We start from the raw sequence: 8,289 nt of genomic DNA, 5'->3' as shown, positions 1-8,289 counted from the left end.
CCACCTGCATAACAGTTCAAGCAATAAAACAGACGTTCCTTTCTAGCGTCCAAACCAATGTGCTGCCTGAGGTACAGTCTTTTTTCTTCTTCTGAATGAGTTGATGTATCCTTTTCTTTTTTTTGTTGAGCTGGGAGTTTTATTTTTAGGTATTATTGAGATAGTTACTGTGGTATATTAGAGCAACTAGCAGAACAGATTCTGCAAGGAATTGTAGTGAACTTTCGGCATCAGAACTTCATTCCTCTAGGTGATCGCCTAGTGCACATTTCACACAACAAGAAGCTCGAAGAATATGTCCTTGATGCCCAGCTCCAAATGCTCCCAACAGTGGAATCGAGCATCACAAACCAGCATAACATGACCTAATGGTGGCAGTGGGAAGAACATCAAGTATGCACAAGCTACAGGCAAGTCTGAATGGTAACAGTAAAAATTAGTGTTAAATTACCTGAGACTTCCTTCCAGGCCTAGCTAAGCTAGCAAGAAAATGAAACTGCATACAACCAACAGTAATCAACGCCTAGTAGTGACTCTCTCTTTTACACTCCTCCATCTCAAGACCAAAACATACAAGACTGTTCTGAGAGGTAGAGAACGATTTTTTTTTTGAGTAAAAGGGGTTTCCCCTGATTTCTGTTAAAAGAAACCATTAGAAGTTCACAGCATACAAAGATAAACCTACAGAAGCAAATATAGAGGAGTATCATCAACATAAGGGAAACGAGACTGGACCAAAGATAAAATAGCTCAGACAAGCATTACTACCTGTAGACAAACGCTACATAAGGCCGTGGCCTGGAGAGCGAGGACGCACGCAACCCCTCTCCGGTCAGGTCATCCAAAGGTCTAACCAACATAGAAACGCCTAACTCCAGGTAATTAACAGAGACACCATTACATCAAGTAATATAGAGTATTGCCGCAAAAAAAACTAATATAGAGCATAAGGGAAACAAGACTGGACCAAAGATAAAACAGCCCAGAAACAGAGAGCAAAACGAAGAACCTTAGAAAATATGTGAACCTTCAGTCCTGTCCATGGCTTACAACGTTTTCCCAAGGGTCGCGCCGTGGCCCAGCCAAAGAAAGTTGAGATTTTACCAAGGCAACTGAAGAACCAGGGGGGTAACAAGTCCAGGGGTAGCATGTGGTACACTTCCACCCTGGCAGTTTAATAGCAACTTATTCCACTAGCATATATTTCTTCAGTTTTTGCTATTTTTGGTGAGGGGGAAAAAAGAGCCTCACAGCCGTCAGTAGCTCATCACTTCTCAAACTTAATGCCGCCATGGACGAGGACGTGCGTCATCCTTTTTATTTATTAGAATAGGTGTTGTGTTACTTGTGTACGATCCTGTCCCGCTCCTTTCCAGCCTTTAGAACTGCGAGCACGTCGGCTTTGTCCCAGGAGAGCCCAGACTGGAGGTCCACGTCGAGCCCCTCGCCCCTGCGTTCACAGAAGTTGTGCAGCACGCAGCAGGCACCAATCATGTTGTGAAGGTCTGGCAGCTTGGGCTCGGTGCGGCGCTGCAGGATGCGCCACCGTGCCTTGAGCCTCTGTAACGCGCCCCACGCAGCTCCGTGCGCAACCGCGACACGCTCGTTGAAGGCGCCCACGTCAGGTTCTGGTACGCATATGGCACGAGCATCCAGTCCTTGAGCGGGTACCTTGGGCCGCCAACCAGCCAGTACTGGTTGTCTCCAAACAACCCAGCCTCGCAGCGGGCGTGCAGCGCCGACTGCTCAAACACAGCTGTATCGGACAGTGAGCCTGGGAGGCCGATGCAGACGTCTGTGAAAGTGCCGTCAGCGTCCACGACGGCCTGCAAGGCGACAGAATAGGATGCCTTGTTCATGCGCTCCGTGAGGCAGCGGTTGTAGTACTCGGCAACATTCTCCTTGGGTGGGCCAATGGGGATGTGGTCAGTGCACACAGCGCCAACGATGCCGGGGATCCAGGACAGGGCCTCAAACCTGGAGGCGGTGACTTCAGGGGAGTCCAGGGGCAAGCGGATGGCCTTGGGCATGAGGACACCGGTGAGGGCGGCGCAGACCTGGAGAACGATGTTGTAGCAGGTGGAGATGCCTAGGCCAAAACGGCGGGACACCTCACGGAGGGGCTCCCCGGTAGCGAGGCGCCACACGCAGACGGCGAAGCGCTGCTGCGCGGGTATGGCAGCGCGCAGGGCGGTGTCCTCCTTGGCGATGGCGGCGCCAAGCTCGTCGCAGATCGCATCGAACGTGGCACGCGACATGCGGAAGGCCTGCCGGAACTCGGCGTCCGGGCATGCCAGGCCGCTGAGGCGGTCCCACCACTCCGTGCTCCGCTCCCGCACCCACACCCGGCGTCCGTTCATTGCTGCCGGCGCTGCGTCCCCGCCGACGTGCTGGTGCACGGGTATGGCAGCACACAAGGTGGTGTCCTTGGCGATGGCGATGACGAGCTCATGGCAGAGCGAGTGCAACGTGGCGCGCGACATGTGGAAGGCCCGCTGGAATTCGGCGTCCGAACACGCCGGGCCGCTAACACGGTCCCACACGCCTGCATCAGCCACCCGGGGATTATGTGATGATGAACTGCTGATGGCGGTTTCTTTTTTTCTTTTCTTTGCTGGGAAGCTGATGGCAGTTTCTTCTGAATATGCGGCACTTTCCGTTTTATCAATCATATCGAGTATGTGCCTAGCGGCAGGTCTCTTCTTTGGGTTCGGGTCCATGCACTCTATCCCTATTTTTGTGCATACTTTTACTTGTTCCAACAGAGTGTCCGCCTGATCTGATGTCTCCAATTGAATCATCCAACTATCAATTACCTACAAAGTTGCATTTATGAGTTATGAGTAAGGATTTTATTCCGACATACACAAAGGACACATCGGTAATACTGGACTGCCAAAGTTTGTAGTAACAAAATTCACTTAGTTCCAAGTGAAGATGTCTGTGATGACTATTCAGACATGAAACATACATAGAACTTAAAATAAAGCCATCCACAATGCAAGGGGTTTAAAGAGGTGGTTAGAAAAATAAATCAAATATCGGTGGTTATCTGAGAGCACGGGTGCTTATTTAGGTGCCTCTGCTATAGGAACTAGATGATACCATGTGCATTGCTGCAAGAACCTTGTTAAGAAAAATGCATAAACAAGGGCCGCAAAAACAACTAAAACGAATAAAAACAAATATAAAAGCATGCTCAATTTACATTTTTAAAAACAATAAAACATATTAAGCATGTAATAAAATTATATATAAAACATGAAAACTTTTGGGGTTCAAGTGAATATCATTTTCTAACAAAAATGTGAGGCATGAACTACAAAGGTATGATCGATGCGTCCAAACACATATATCGTGGATGGCAACACAAAAAATCTAGAAAAGGAATGGCATTTCTAATTTAGAGAGTTGGAATATTTCTAGCTCAATACTCCAAATCTAGAGAAAGAAGGAATGGTATTTCTAATTTAATCAAGTTAGAAGGTAATATTGTTAATTTATAATTTTACGCTTTAATTTGGAGAAAATGCTTAAATTATTCTTACATTATCATCTTCAGAATAACCCTTTTGTCCTGTCAATATCTCCACGATTATAACGCCAAGACTATATATGTCCGACGCGAATGAGACATGTCCACTGTAGAATTCGGGTGCCAAATATCCCCTACAAGAAGATTAATAGTTTCTTCTCACTGACTGTGAAATAGAAATTGAACTCACTGCAAACAAAATGAAATAAAGGAGAGCTCTCTAGAGGCTGGCTTACAATGATCCACAAAGGTTTGAAGTAATAGCCCGGGTTTGCTCTTTGTCGAGGCACCTTGAAAGACCAAAATCAGCAATTTTGGGTACCATATGATCATCTATTAGAATATTGGCGGGTTTCAGATCTAAGTGCAGAATGCGCTTCTCATGAAGATGACATAGACCCTCACATATTCCCTTAATTATCTGATAACGTTCCTTCCATCCAAGTCCATGAGATGCATCTGTAGAGATAGGGATTCCATATTGCAATAATTTAGACAGAGATTTTAGTATAATGTAAGTAATAAAACTACCCTTGGGCTATATAATAAAATAAATAAAGATGCATGGAAATGAACGTTTTGATCTTACCGGTAATGTATTTATCAAGACTTCCGCTGGGTACATACTCAAAACAGAGCAACCAATTTCGTATATCCGCCATGACCATCTTCCCCTCATAGTCTACAATTTTCCCTTGTGTGTCAGAACAATATCCGAGAAAACGCACTATGTTTTTGTGCTTGGCCTTCATCAAGCATTCAACCTCTTTGTGAAATTTATTCTCCTGCATATCAAATGTCGTGGATAGCCTCTTCACAGCGACTGCCTCATTTCCAACCATTCCCTGGGGTCACAAACACGTAGCGTATTGTTAGTGCAAACTTTTCTGGGCGTGTGGTGGTGTGATGCTGGCATCAGTTGAGCATATGCCAGTTTATTTTCTAGACCAACTGCAATTAAATGGAAGATTATTAGAGTTGTCTTACCTTATAAACCACCGCAAACCCACCGACGCCGATTTGATGATCGTCAGAGAAACATTTTGTGATATCTTCTAGAAGTGATAGCGGCAGATTTGTTGGCTCCGCATTTTCATCAATTAGCATGCGCTCCAGAGCATTGTGTCTAGTACTGATTTTGTCGTCCATCTGCAGGTATGTACTATGTGCAGTACCCCTTGGATAAGAGCAAATGTCATTATTTACGGATCCACCATACCAGATGACACAAATGACATTATATAGAACAAGAGAATGAAGATCACATGCATCCCAACTCCCTACTCACTTAGGTATAATCATCGAAGGCATAACAGGTTTGCTATTCTCGCCTTAGAAAATCTCAGTGACTTCAAAGTAGACAGCACGTAAGCCTAAAATTGCAGCGCAAAGAAGTGTTCAGATTTGGTATGTCCTTACTACAATTAAGCTCTCTTGTTGCTAGCGGCAGTTCTTCAATTCAAAGTTTGACTTGAGAGTGGCTGATCACCAAGCATCAATCTGTAGTCAGTTATTTTGAACACTCATTTGTGCTCCGATTCCTCGAAAGCAATAAATAATTAAGCTGAAATTCAACAAGAATCTTAGACCCAAACCCCAGCAACAGATGTCAAAAGGAGCCGCATCAGACTCTTCAGACTCAAGCCTTCGCTCAGGAGGTCTTGTTTTTCCAGCAGGATTATATTCCTCTTAGATTTACTTACATCACACATGGTTGAATCTTAACAGTAACAGGTTTAGGATACAGAGTCACAGTTTCCTTAACATTTGATTTGGTACTAGCTAGCGCATACACATATGGAGACCGAATTGAACATCTAATCCGGATAATATGTCTGAAATTCGAATTTATAGATTTATCACAGATGCTAGTAGCTAGTTACATCGTTTTCTGATTATCCTAATCTGACTTCCTTTACCGACGCTGATGGGTGTACAGTAACAGAACGACAGTTAGCCTGATTTGATCTGGGCCATGTCGCAGGCACAAGACCGACTAGTTATCTTGGGAGTACTAGCAGGCAACAAGAAATTAGTGAACTCAAAGGAGGGAAGATGGAGGTAGCACCAAGTTAACTAGAATGAATCAAAGGAAAGGAAGGGGGATGGAAGAGATTTACAGAAAGAAAAAGGAGCACCCGTACCACGGCAGTCGGCCGGCCGGCCGGTGAGCGGAGAGCGGAGACGAGATCTGGATGTCGATGGCCTGAGCCTCGAGGAGGACGGCGACCCCTGGCTGCCGCTTCCAGTGGGGGGTTGGATGCCTTCCAGGCTCGGAGTATGTTGACCTGCAATTATTGGTGGTCATTGCGTCAACAGTCAAGGTAGGCCCTACTTTTTCTGAAGGAAAAAAAATAACTGATGGAGTTTATTGTGGAGTTGTCGATAATCCATCATTTCAAATTTTTAGGGAAATGCATATGCCGAAATGTAAATATTTTGAGGATTCCCGACGAATGTATTTGTTGCCATTGGGTCAGATGCACAGATTTTTTTTTTGAGGTAACAGATGTGCAGATGTGTTAAAGCAAAGGGAAGAGACACTTCAGCGAACCTAGATATCATCGCAAACGCCCAACCGGCCGAATTTCTTCTCCCACTCTGCTTTCTCTCTCACTGACGCTCCCCATTCCTCACCTCACCTAGTTGTGCCGCTTTCAATTTCGGCGGCGAGGCGGGTTGCGCCGGCGTCTAGGTGGGCGAGGGCAGAAGCGAGGCGGGCGGCGGCGGAGACAAGGTAGAGGCGAGCTGCGTAGGTGACGCCACCGACGAGGCGCGCGAGGAGGTGCGCTCCGCCGCCGCTGCCTCCATCGAGATCCTCGGCGAGCGACCCTTGTTGGACCCGTCGTGATGCTCGGTGACCCAGGCGGCAACTCCACGCTCCTCGCTGGCGTAGCGACATTTGACGGTACAGTACACCGGGGGTAACCGACCTCCGCTTGGCTATATAGCCTATTCCCTCCGTCCGGTGAACAGTGTACATCTAGACATTTTAGGATAAATTATGGAGTAAAGTAAAAAATGCATTGAAAGGTGCAAGCCATCATCTCTCCTCTTTAATTACTCAACCCTCAATGAGCTAAGTGTATGTACTAATTAAGAAGACCATGTGTAGATTATTATTGGTATTGATTACCGTGTGATGATAGAGAAGTATTTTTTTCTACTTTAAAATGCATTGGGAAGATAGAAGTACACTCTTTTATGGATAAATTTTAAAGCCAAACGTACACTCTTCACCGGACGAAGGGAGTAGGCCCCTCGCGCTAACAGCGAACCTCCTCTAGAAGGATATATCATTACTTGTAACGTACCCCTCATTCACCTATATAAGAGGGAGGTGCCTCCGAAGAGCCGTCCAACAATACTTCCTTCATACGAGGCACATCAATACAATGACATGCAGTATGTAGGTTATTACCTCACCACGAGAGACTAAATCTGGGTATAATCCACGTCTCGTGTGTACCCCAATCTGATCCTATATGCACGCCCGCCCCATGAGTAACCGTATATGTAGGGATCTGCCGGTTTTTGCACCATCAACCATCGCGCCTCAATGACCAGAACCAGGTACTAAGAGCAACTCCAACGCGGCGACCCATTTATTCCGCGCTCGTCCGTTTGGGTCGCGGCGGACAGAAAAGTCGGCACAACGCGCGACCAAAACGGACGCGCGTCCGCTTTTCGTCCGCCTGTCGATCCATTCCCGGCCCATTTTTGAGCCTCATTTGCGTCGGCGCGGACACGAGACGGACGCGCACGACGCCCGCCTACTCCTCCCCTTGGCCCGCTAGTCGGTGGCACATTGGCCATCCTCTCCCACCCCATATCGACAGCAAACCCTTGCCCGCCTCCGCCGCGTTGTCGCCGCCGCGCATTTGCCGGTGCCTCTGCAAGCAGCCGGTGCCGACAGACCTCCCCCAATGTTGCCACCTCACCGCCACGACCCGTCTCGCCGCTTGGGCACCGAAGCTTCTCACCCCACCTCCTGACGCCGCCGCGAGCAAGAAGCCGCCTCGCCTCCCGGCCAGCTCCTTCGTCCTGACGCGGGGATGCTCGTCGGACGCCGGCACGGTCGTCGGACGCCGGTAGGCCAGCCACCTGGTCCAAGGGAGGCGCGCGTCTCTTCGCCGACCAACTTCTTCGTCAACGCCCTCAAACTGTTCGACAGTCTGCCAAGATACCAAATGGACTCCGTCGACGAGTTCTTCTTCCACAATTTCCTTTGCGACACCGACGATTCCTCATTCGATGATGAGGGGGAGATCTTGGCTGCCATGTTGGTCCATCACCACCTTAATAGCCAGCGGCCGTTGTTCAGTGGCTCGATCCCGGGGCACCTTCCGACGTTGAATCGCAACCGAGAGAGTGGCCATTTCCTTCTTTGGAAGAACAACTTTGACTTGACCAACCCGTTGTTCAACCATCAGAAATTCTGACGGTGTTTCCGTATGAGTAGGCATCTTTTCAATCATATTAGAGAAGGGGTGGTCGGATACGATAACTATTTCAAGTGCAAAGAGGATGCCCTTGGAAAGATTGGCTTTTCATCTTATCAGAAATGCACTGCCGCCATCCGGATGCTTGCATACGGAGTGCCCGGTATCTCATTGATGAGCACGTCTGTATGAGCGAGTCTACATGCCTAGATTCCATGTACAAGTTCTGCAAGGCTGTGATTGTTGTGTTTGGCGCTGAGTACTTGAGAGAGCCGACTCCTCAAGATACAGACCGCTTGTTGGCGATGAATG

The 8,289-nt window shown here is 47.7% G+C and overlaps 1 pseudogene across 1 annotated transcript; it reads right to left on the bottom strand.

The window, feature by feature from the left end:
* Window positions 1-741: 741 nt before the first annotated feature.
* Window positions 742-6,437, bottom strand: LOC123055622 (uncharacterized; annotated as a pseudogene). The gene is made up of 7 exons (XR_006426646.1): window positions 6,178-6,437; window positions 5,680-5,823; window positions 4,523-4,712; window positions 4,125-4,380; window positions 3,772-3,994; window positions 3,549-3,669; window positions 742-2,816 (listed from the first exon to the last, which is right to left on the bottom strand). The product of XR_006426646.1 is annotated as an uncharacterized protein (transcript).
* Window positions 6,438-8,289: the final 1,852 nt, after the last annotated feature.

Source organism: Triticum aestivum, chromosome 2D (assembly GCF_018294505.1).
Source record: "Triticum aestivum cultivar Chinese Spring chromosome 2D, IWGSC CS RefSeq v2.1, whole genome shotgun sequence".
Classification (NCBI taxonomy): Eukaryota; Viridiplantae; Streptophyta; class Magnoliopsida; order Poales; family Poaceae; genus Triticum; species Triticum aestivum.
Note: the sequence above shows the minus strand (reverse complement) of the source record. Positions and strands in the feature narration are given on the sequence as shown.